The sequence below is a fragment of the Strix aluco genome, chromosome 2 (genome assembly GCF_031877795.1).
Source record: "Strix aluco isolate bStrAlu1 chromosome 2, bStrAlu1.hap1, whole genome shotgun sequence".
Lineage (NCBI taxonomy): Eukaryota > Metazoa > Chordata > Aves > Strigiformes > Strigidae > Strix > Strix aluco.
In genome coordinates this window covers 104,692,213-104,699,706 of record NC_133932.1, presented here as the reverse complement: position 1 = coordinate 104,699,706, position 7,494 = coordinate 104,692,213, and positions in this window count along the sequence as shown.

The window sequence follows — 7,494 nt, the reverse complement described above, 5'->3', positions numbered from 1 at the left end:
CAAGCAGGTAACTCAGCAGAATTTTGATTTTCTTATAGCCACCATACTTGGCCAACACACTTCAAAACATCCACCCGGGTTCAGAGACTGTCTCACAACTTTGGGTTGTGGCTTGAGTAAACCAGGGCTGAGTTTCAGTCGAACAGTCCTATTTATAGTTTCCGGCAGACACCAGGCTAAACTCAGTGGTTTTGCATGGTTTCCATCTGAAAGCCGGCAAAAATTGGCCATTTCAGCTGATTTTTTGCTTTGGGTTTTTGGAGCGGAGGAGAGGAAAGAGGGAAGGTTCATTCAAAAATTGAAGCGATGAGCAAAAATAAGAGTCTACGAACCTCACCAGCCAAAACTACGAAAGGTTGACATAGAGCCCTGGGAACAGAAACCACGGCGATTTTCCTGTCTCCCATGGTAAGCAGAGACTATGTGGTGAGTGATAGTGCTGTAGGAAAATGTCTGAGAGGAGTTCCACAAACAGGAGGTGGATTGAATGGACAAGAAGCCAACTGATTGCTGCTGTCTGGATCCTGTCCTCCTACATTAAGACTTCTGCTGTAAAATCACCAGTTCACGCATCCTTAGCAAAAGCCTTTACAGCCTGCACCTCTCAGCTGTGAAACCCCAAAGCATGCCAAGAGGAAGCCATGTGGTCTTCTCAGTGGTTGGAATAAAAATATGGCAAGCCTGGAGGTACTGAACCACTGACTCAGACTGTGACTGTAAGGAAGTCACTCCACCTTCTTGTGCTTCAGTCATACTAGTCCAAATTAGCTTAAAAAGTAGGAATCACTAAAAAAAGTACCCACTCTGACTAACCTATTTGTTGAGTCACCATGCATGTGATGTCTCTGGAAGATTTCTTGGCATATGAAGCACCTTCCCAAAAAGATAATCACCCTAGATAGTTCAGGTTCACGATACTGGAAAGGGATCTCCTTTTAAAAGACACTAAGAAAATGCCAACAGAAACTATCTGTGGAGGCAAAACTGACCTACAAGTCCAGATGCCATTTTCCAAAGGGACATCTGGAGTCACTGTTATTTTACTGTTGCTCATTTTCACTGGATTATTTTCTATCACATCATCATTGTCAAGAGGATGGAAAAAACCAAACCAGAACAAGAAATTACTGAAATGTACTTACTAAAATGGAAGAAGAATCAAGGTATACCTTTTTTCCTTTCCTCCAACTGGATGGAAAATCAGTGAAACTGAATTATATTATCATGCATTTATCTTACATTTCTGTACTGAAAGGTACACAGCAATTTGGCAAGCATTAAAAAGACTTCCGTAAAACTTAAGTGAAAAAAATTAAGTAAAATGGTGTTATTCGCACAGTATAATGGCATGCGCAGAAAATATATTAAAATTGTCAAGCCCATTCTCCTCCTCTGATCCCAACAGTATTCTCCCAAAGCCTTGACTCCATCTCCCAGGTAATGCACAATGAAATGGGGCAGACACAAAAGCTATATCCATAACAGAAAATGAAATACAAGCTGAGAGCTGGATTAAAAATCCTGAGCACCATGACCTCTTGTGCTGGCTTTAGCTTAAGAGGAGCTCAGACTAAAAACATGCCCCTAGAGAGCTAAGAAACAGCCAAAATATGGGTATCTGCTGTAGCATGCCCTTTCTGATCCATCCAGGTATTACAAACAAAAGCATTTTAACCACAGCAATGTGCCAAACCTGGCCAGTATTAGACTTGCTGAAGAGTGTGAACACATGCAGAAACATGACCTCTGCTGCTTTGTTTCCTTGGCCATAAATTTGAGGCAGTGTTGAACAAAAGACTCAAACTCATTAATACAAAATGCTAGTCACTCTCAAGAAGACTGGTTTTATCCCTAATCAATGGATATAATTGTACTGTGTGGTTGTCAACTAGGAAGATTATTCAGGGAAAAGAGCAAAAATAAATCCTATTTTATTTCTGTAAGGATGGAGGTTACCAAAATATACTAGACCACATGCACCACTAGAACTACGCGTGCTAGTTGAACATATCGTGGTGCCAAAGAGTCAAGCAACTCACCCCATGTCTAAGTAGAGCTCAGCTGATGCAGATGGAAATCACAGAAGGCTGATTCAGGTGAAAAAGGACCTTTGGATGTCATCTAGCATAACCCCTGATCATCTCATTCCCTGGAAAAAGCAGGAGTAGTGCTGAAGTTAGTCATGCTATCCATCTGAGTTTTGGGTATCTGCAAGGATGGAAATTGCACAGCTTCTCTGGTCAACCTCTTCCAACTCTTAAAAAGCCTTGTGAAATCCTTTTTCCTTATATTGAGCTGGCACTTCCCTTTCTACAACTGGGTCTGTTGCCCCTTGTCTTCTTTCTGTGCATCTCTGAAAAAATACCTTTTTTACATCCCCTACTAGGTCAGTATTAGCTCCCCCCTAAACCATCTCTTCTCAGGCTGAACATGCCAAGTTCCCTCAGCCTCTCCCTGTACATGGTGTGCCCCAGTCCCCAGCCATTCTAGTAACCCCTCAGGCTTGCTCCACTTTCTCAACAATCCTGCAGCCCTGCTGTGAGCAGTAGCCCAGCCATAGTTAACACTGAATCATAGGAAGATTTAGGCCAGAAGGGACCTTCAGGAATGGCTGCTGGTGTGGGTCCTGCCCTCTCCTCAACAGCATCTGCATTCACTGATATAGCTGCTGCTTTTGGTGGTATCAAGCTAACAAATTTTGAGAAGCCTTATTCTAGGGCGGAAACGTCTAAAATATGCCCAGATCCAGCAACTTCCCCTGCAGCTGCTCAAAACCTCCCTGCCTTCATATGCATGCCTGAACACAAGATGCAAGGATCTTCGTATTTAAAGATTTTGGTAGCATGTGCATTACTCTGTGGGAGTCTATTTATAGCTCACTGATGCTTGCAGCACTGGCCTCTTTGTACTACCCGCTGGTCATGTAACCTGGCTCTTGCCCAGGACGGTGTTACTGGAAGACAGCGGGTATCCTGGCTATGCTTTGAGAAGTGGCCAAGAAGCAGCTGAGCGCAGTAAAGAACATAACATGGACCTTTGCCCTTCCCAAATTGTAGGGCTGGCTGGGCAGTGGTCTGGTCCCCAGAGTATTTCTGCTTCCATTTACCTCAGCTCAGAGGCAAAGCAGAGGAAAACTCCTGGTCATACACACACTCGGGGAAGCGACTAAGCTGGACTTTTCTCCTCACACTAACAAAACATCTAAAATGGAACTAGATGTGCAGGTTTAGGAAAATAACTGCCACCCCTTGCATGGACTTGAAGGACTTAGAGGGCAGCAGTCTCCCATCCTCACAGAGGAGTCCCTGGGGACTGTCTACCCTCCCAGAGCCATGTTGCAGGCTTGCATACCATCTCAGGCAGACTCACCATCTCATTTCTCCAAGGCTCACATGTTCATTTTGCCTTTCACCCCTTCCCCCATCTGCAAGAAACAGAAACCTCTTTTTCCCTCTGTCTCGAACACCTACCCCTCTGGACTCACCTCCTTCCCCCTTTCTGTTCTTAGGAACAGCTAACCAGCCTAATGTTTACATGATGAGAGACAGGTAAGACATATCCCACAACAGTGCTTGTACCACACTGTGGTCCCAGGAATTCTAAAATAGTTTTCAATCGCCCTTTTTTCCAGGGCAGGGACTCCCACAGTTGCTTATGCTGGCATCAGCGCAGCTTTTAGCCGCCCGAGAAGCATAAAGTGCATGTACACAGCAGAGAATCAGGTCCCACATATTTATTTGGTAGATTAAAGATCTTATATTTGTTAAAAAGACACAAATGTCAAGGGGAAAAGGGACTGCATAGCATAACTCTCAGAAATAGTCAGATTCCAATTACTGTAATTATATCTTTCAAAGGTAAGGTATGAAAATTATCACTTAAACGAGGGAACAAGGAAAGCAGAGAGAACAGTAACTTATTTCTCATCTTATCTTTGTCTCCATGCCATTGTACTGAATTGCCATGATTACATTTTGTTAGAATCTTTTCATTTTTCTCCCTGCTCTCTGAGGATGTAAGGCTGGGTGAACAAAGCAGGGTTATCAACCCAAATTCAATTTCACAAACTCCTAAAAGGAAATATTTATGAAAATGCAGACTTCAGAAAGATCAGATTCCTGTCTCACTTTTCTTTATGTGTCTGGTAAGTGCATGAAAAAGAGCAGATGCTTCAGTGTTGGGGTTCTTTTTTGTTAGGGGTGTGGGAGTGTAGAAAAATTAAGGGCATAAAAACTCCTCCTGCAGAAGGAAGTTTTTTTTTGTTAAAACATGCTTTATGCTCCAGGGTTTTCTTGAAACCTCCCCATGACTCCTGGATCTTCCTCCTCTTGAGCAGCTAGAGGTGGCTCCAGCTCTTATTGAGCCATTGCTGCAATTGCCTCTCACAGGCAGCATGTTCCTGCACTGGCTGCTGCTGATGTCCCCACCAGCTCCTGCTTTCCTCCCAACTAGACAGCGTCTCCTGCACCATGAGTTACACTTCATATAACCTCTTTCCGTTAAACGGCGTCTGACAGTGAGAGCAATAGTTTTCTCCTTGTTGTTTTTTGAACAATGATGACACCAAAGTAACTCAGGATTATTTTTTTTTCCAGCAAACTCAGTTCTTCAACTCAATACAAGACCTTCATCCTTCTCAACATCTCAGGAATATTCTGCAGACTTAACCCCACGAAGTGTAGAGCACTGAGTATGTTTCATGTCCATTGGGCATGAGTCATCCTCAGAGCACAGGAGTTGGGCACAACCTGGCAATGCCTTCCCTGTGGCAGAGCTGTCCAGAAGGGTGTTTTCCATAAGCCTCCATCACTCTAAAGGAAATCACGGGCAGACTTGTTGTCATTTTCTCTTTTGGAGAGGCCTCTTGGGAGAAGAGGAAGCTGAATGAAAAAAGACATGAGGAGAAATAATGATGGGGAACAAAGAGTGGAAGGGGTGTTTGGGTTAAGCGCTCAGACAGAAATGGGAAGGTAACATGAGGAGACCACCAAGCAGAGCATCTCTGACAGCATCCATCATGCACAGAAGGCATCTGGGTTGGTGGCCACTGTCTGACAATGCCCCACTTGAATATGCAGATGGACAAAGGAAAGGAATCTAGTCCCACAGGCCTGATTATATTCTCACTAGGAAATGTGGTTTTCCTAGCATCACAGATGGACAACTTGATGTAGGTCAGGAGGAAGCAGATGATGACGTCATGTGACTTGGGGAGGTCTTGGACACGGAGGGCTCAGATGAAGAGGTGACCCCACAGCAAGAGGTGGTGGGGCAGCTGGGAGAAGGACTGAAGCACCGTGTGCTTGGGGCAAGCGTGTGCCCAGTCCTTGCTCAGCCTGGAGGGGCCTGAGTCAGGAAGGCCTGGAGATATGAGGTGCCCATCACTTCTGCTCTGCAGAGATTTTCCATCAATTTGATGTCCCCAGCAAGCAGCACCAGCCCAGGCCAGTGGGGATCCTCCAGGCAGTACTTTATCCCTACTTGTGTCTGGGCAAGACCTGAGGATGTAAGAAAGGAGAGAGCAGGGGCAAGAATTCAGGGGTCTGTGTGGGGGAAAGAAGTCCTCTGCTGCCATACATCGGTGAGTGGGGAAAGCACCATCAGCAATGCCACTAGCAGAAATTCTCAGGTTTTATTTGTACGCTCCCAAGCCCTCCAGATGACTTCTGGGGAATTCACAACTGCACATAGCCTGACATGGAAATGGGACTGAACTTAGAACAAACATAGCAAGGAAGCTGTTTTGTATAGCTCTACTATATTATTCATATTTTTCTGCCTCTAGTGAAAGCACTGCAAAGAAAAGGCTTGGTGAGGTGAGGTAACTGTGGATTCAGCTTCCTAATGCAAATAATTCACAGAACTAGAAATGACCAAGACAGAAGCAGGGTTATTAACATTGCTTTGGACTTTGATGGAATAATTTGATGACTGATTTTCAGCCTCTTTTTGAAGTAGAAATTTGTAGTCATGAACATTGCATTTCAAGGTAGCCCTACTTAAATTAAACCAGACAGCACTGAACTCTCCTTAGAACTTGTTAAATTAATAGGAGAAGACTTTAACCAAGCCTTTTTTCCCCATTCTAAACTGTGTTAAGTGTGGAATTAGTGCTTTTAAAACAAAAATGTCATTTAAAAATTCAAAGTATTGAAACTCATGACAGGGTACTGAGCTTCTCCAGTAATGCCAGACAACTCCTACACACACCAGGTCAGGGTAATATGGGTCAGAAATGAAAAAATGCAGATGAAAGCTCAGTTATAAACTACAGACATAATGTTTAAAACAAGTAAAAGTATAAATGTAATGGCTAGAATTCCAAGCAGACAAGAACCAGCTGAGAAATGAAGCGCATGTTTTGAACAACCATTTGAACACCTTCAGTATGGATGCAGTAGATTCTTGTTTGAAATCTTGAAATAAAGGATGATAAGCTATGTTTTGGCACAGCAAGGAATGATGACCTTGACATGGAAATCTTTAAATAAAATTTTCTGCTCTTTGTTTGCTGGAGCTCAGACTTAAGGATAATCCAGCTACATTCCAGCCTTACAGTCTTTGAATCTTCACATATAGCTGTATGTATGCAGTGTATCTAAAGCTCTCCATCTAGTGGCAGTTGTAAAGAGCCGTGTCATGTTGCTTATTTGGTAGAGGTTCAACAAGATTGTTACTGTGCATGTACTGCATGTGCACATGTAGATATAAAGCAGCACTACCAACACAGAGCCAATCTCAGCCCACTGTCCAACACTGACTTTTCTGACTGTCTCCTCCTAGCAGGCATAGGGGCAGCGACAGTCTTTTCCTGTTGCCAGTAATAATTACAGGGGGGGGAAAGCCTTAAGATTCATCAAGTTCCTCACAGCATTCTCACCCTGCAAGTGCCTTTCCTTTGAGATAAACAAGTTCTCTAAAAACTTGTTAATGTGGATGTCCAAACCCTGGAGCCTGTGCAGGTGAAATGATGGAACACAGAGCAAAGTAGGGATGAGAGGACCACCAAAGATCTGAGCCAGCCCTGTGGACTCCTGTCTCTAAAAAGCACTTTTACAAGGAGCAGAGAGAGCATGTGAGGGAAGAGAAAAAAGGGAAGAAGGCTACAGGGAAAGAAATAAACATTTCATATTCAGATTCTTTTGTGTGTTCATCTATAGAACAAATAAAACCTCTCTGCAGTTCCATCATGGTCATGGAGCTGGTAAATGCTAGGTTGAGGGACTTACCAGAGAGTGTAGGATTAACATTGCTCCTTCACCTGTGTTTCCAAAGTGAATTTTTACACAACTGAAGGTTAGTGCTGAGTCAGTGAGCAAAGTTAAGAGTGTCTCCTGCTCTTGCTCTGGTGACAACCAGGTATTTCTTGTGGGTGCCTGACAAATGTGGGCACAAGTGTTGCCCTTTACTTTTCCTCTCCAACAGAGCTCTCACTGGATTTGGTGAGACAGCCCCAAATAAGGGGAGAAAGTCCCTGCAAAAACCATCTGCAGT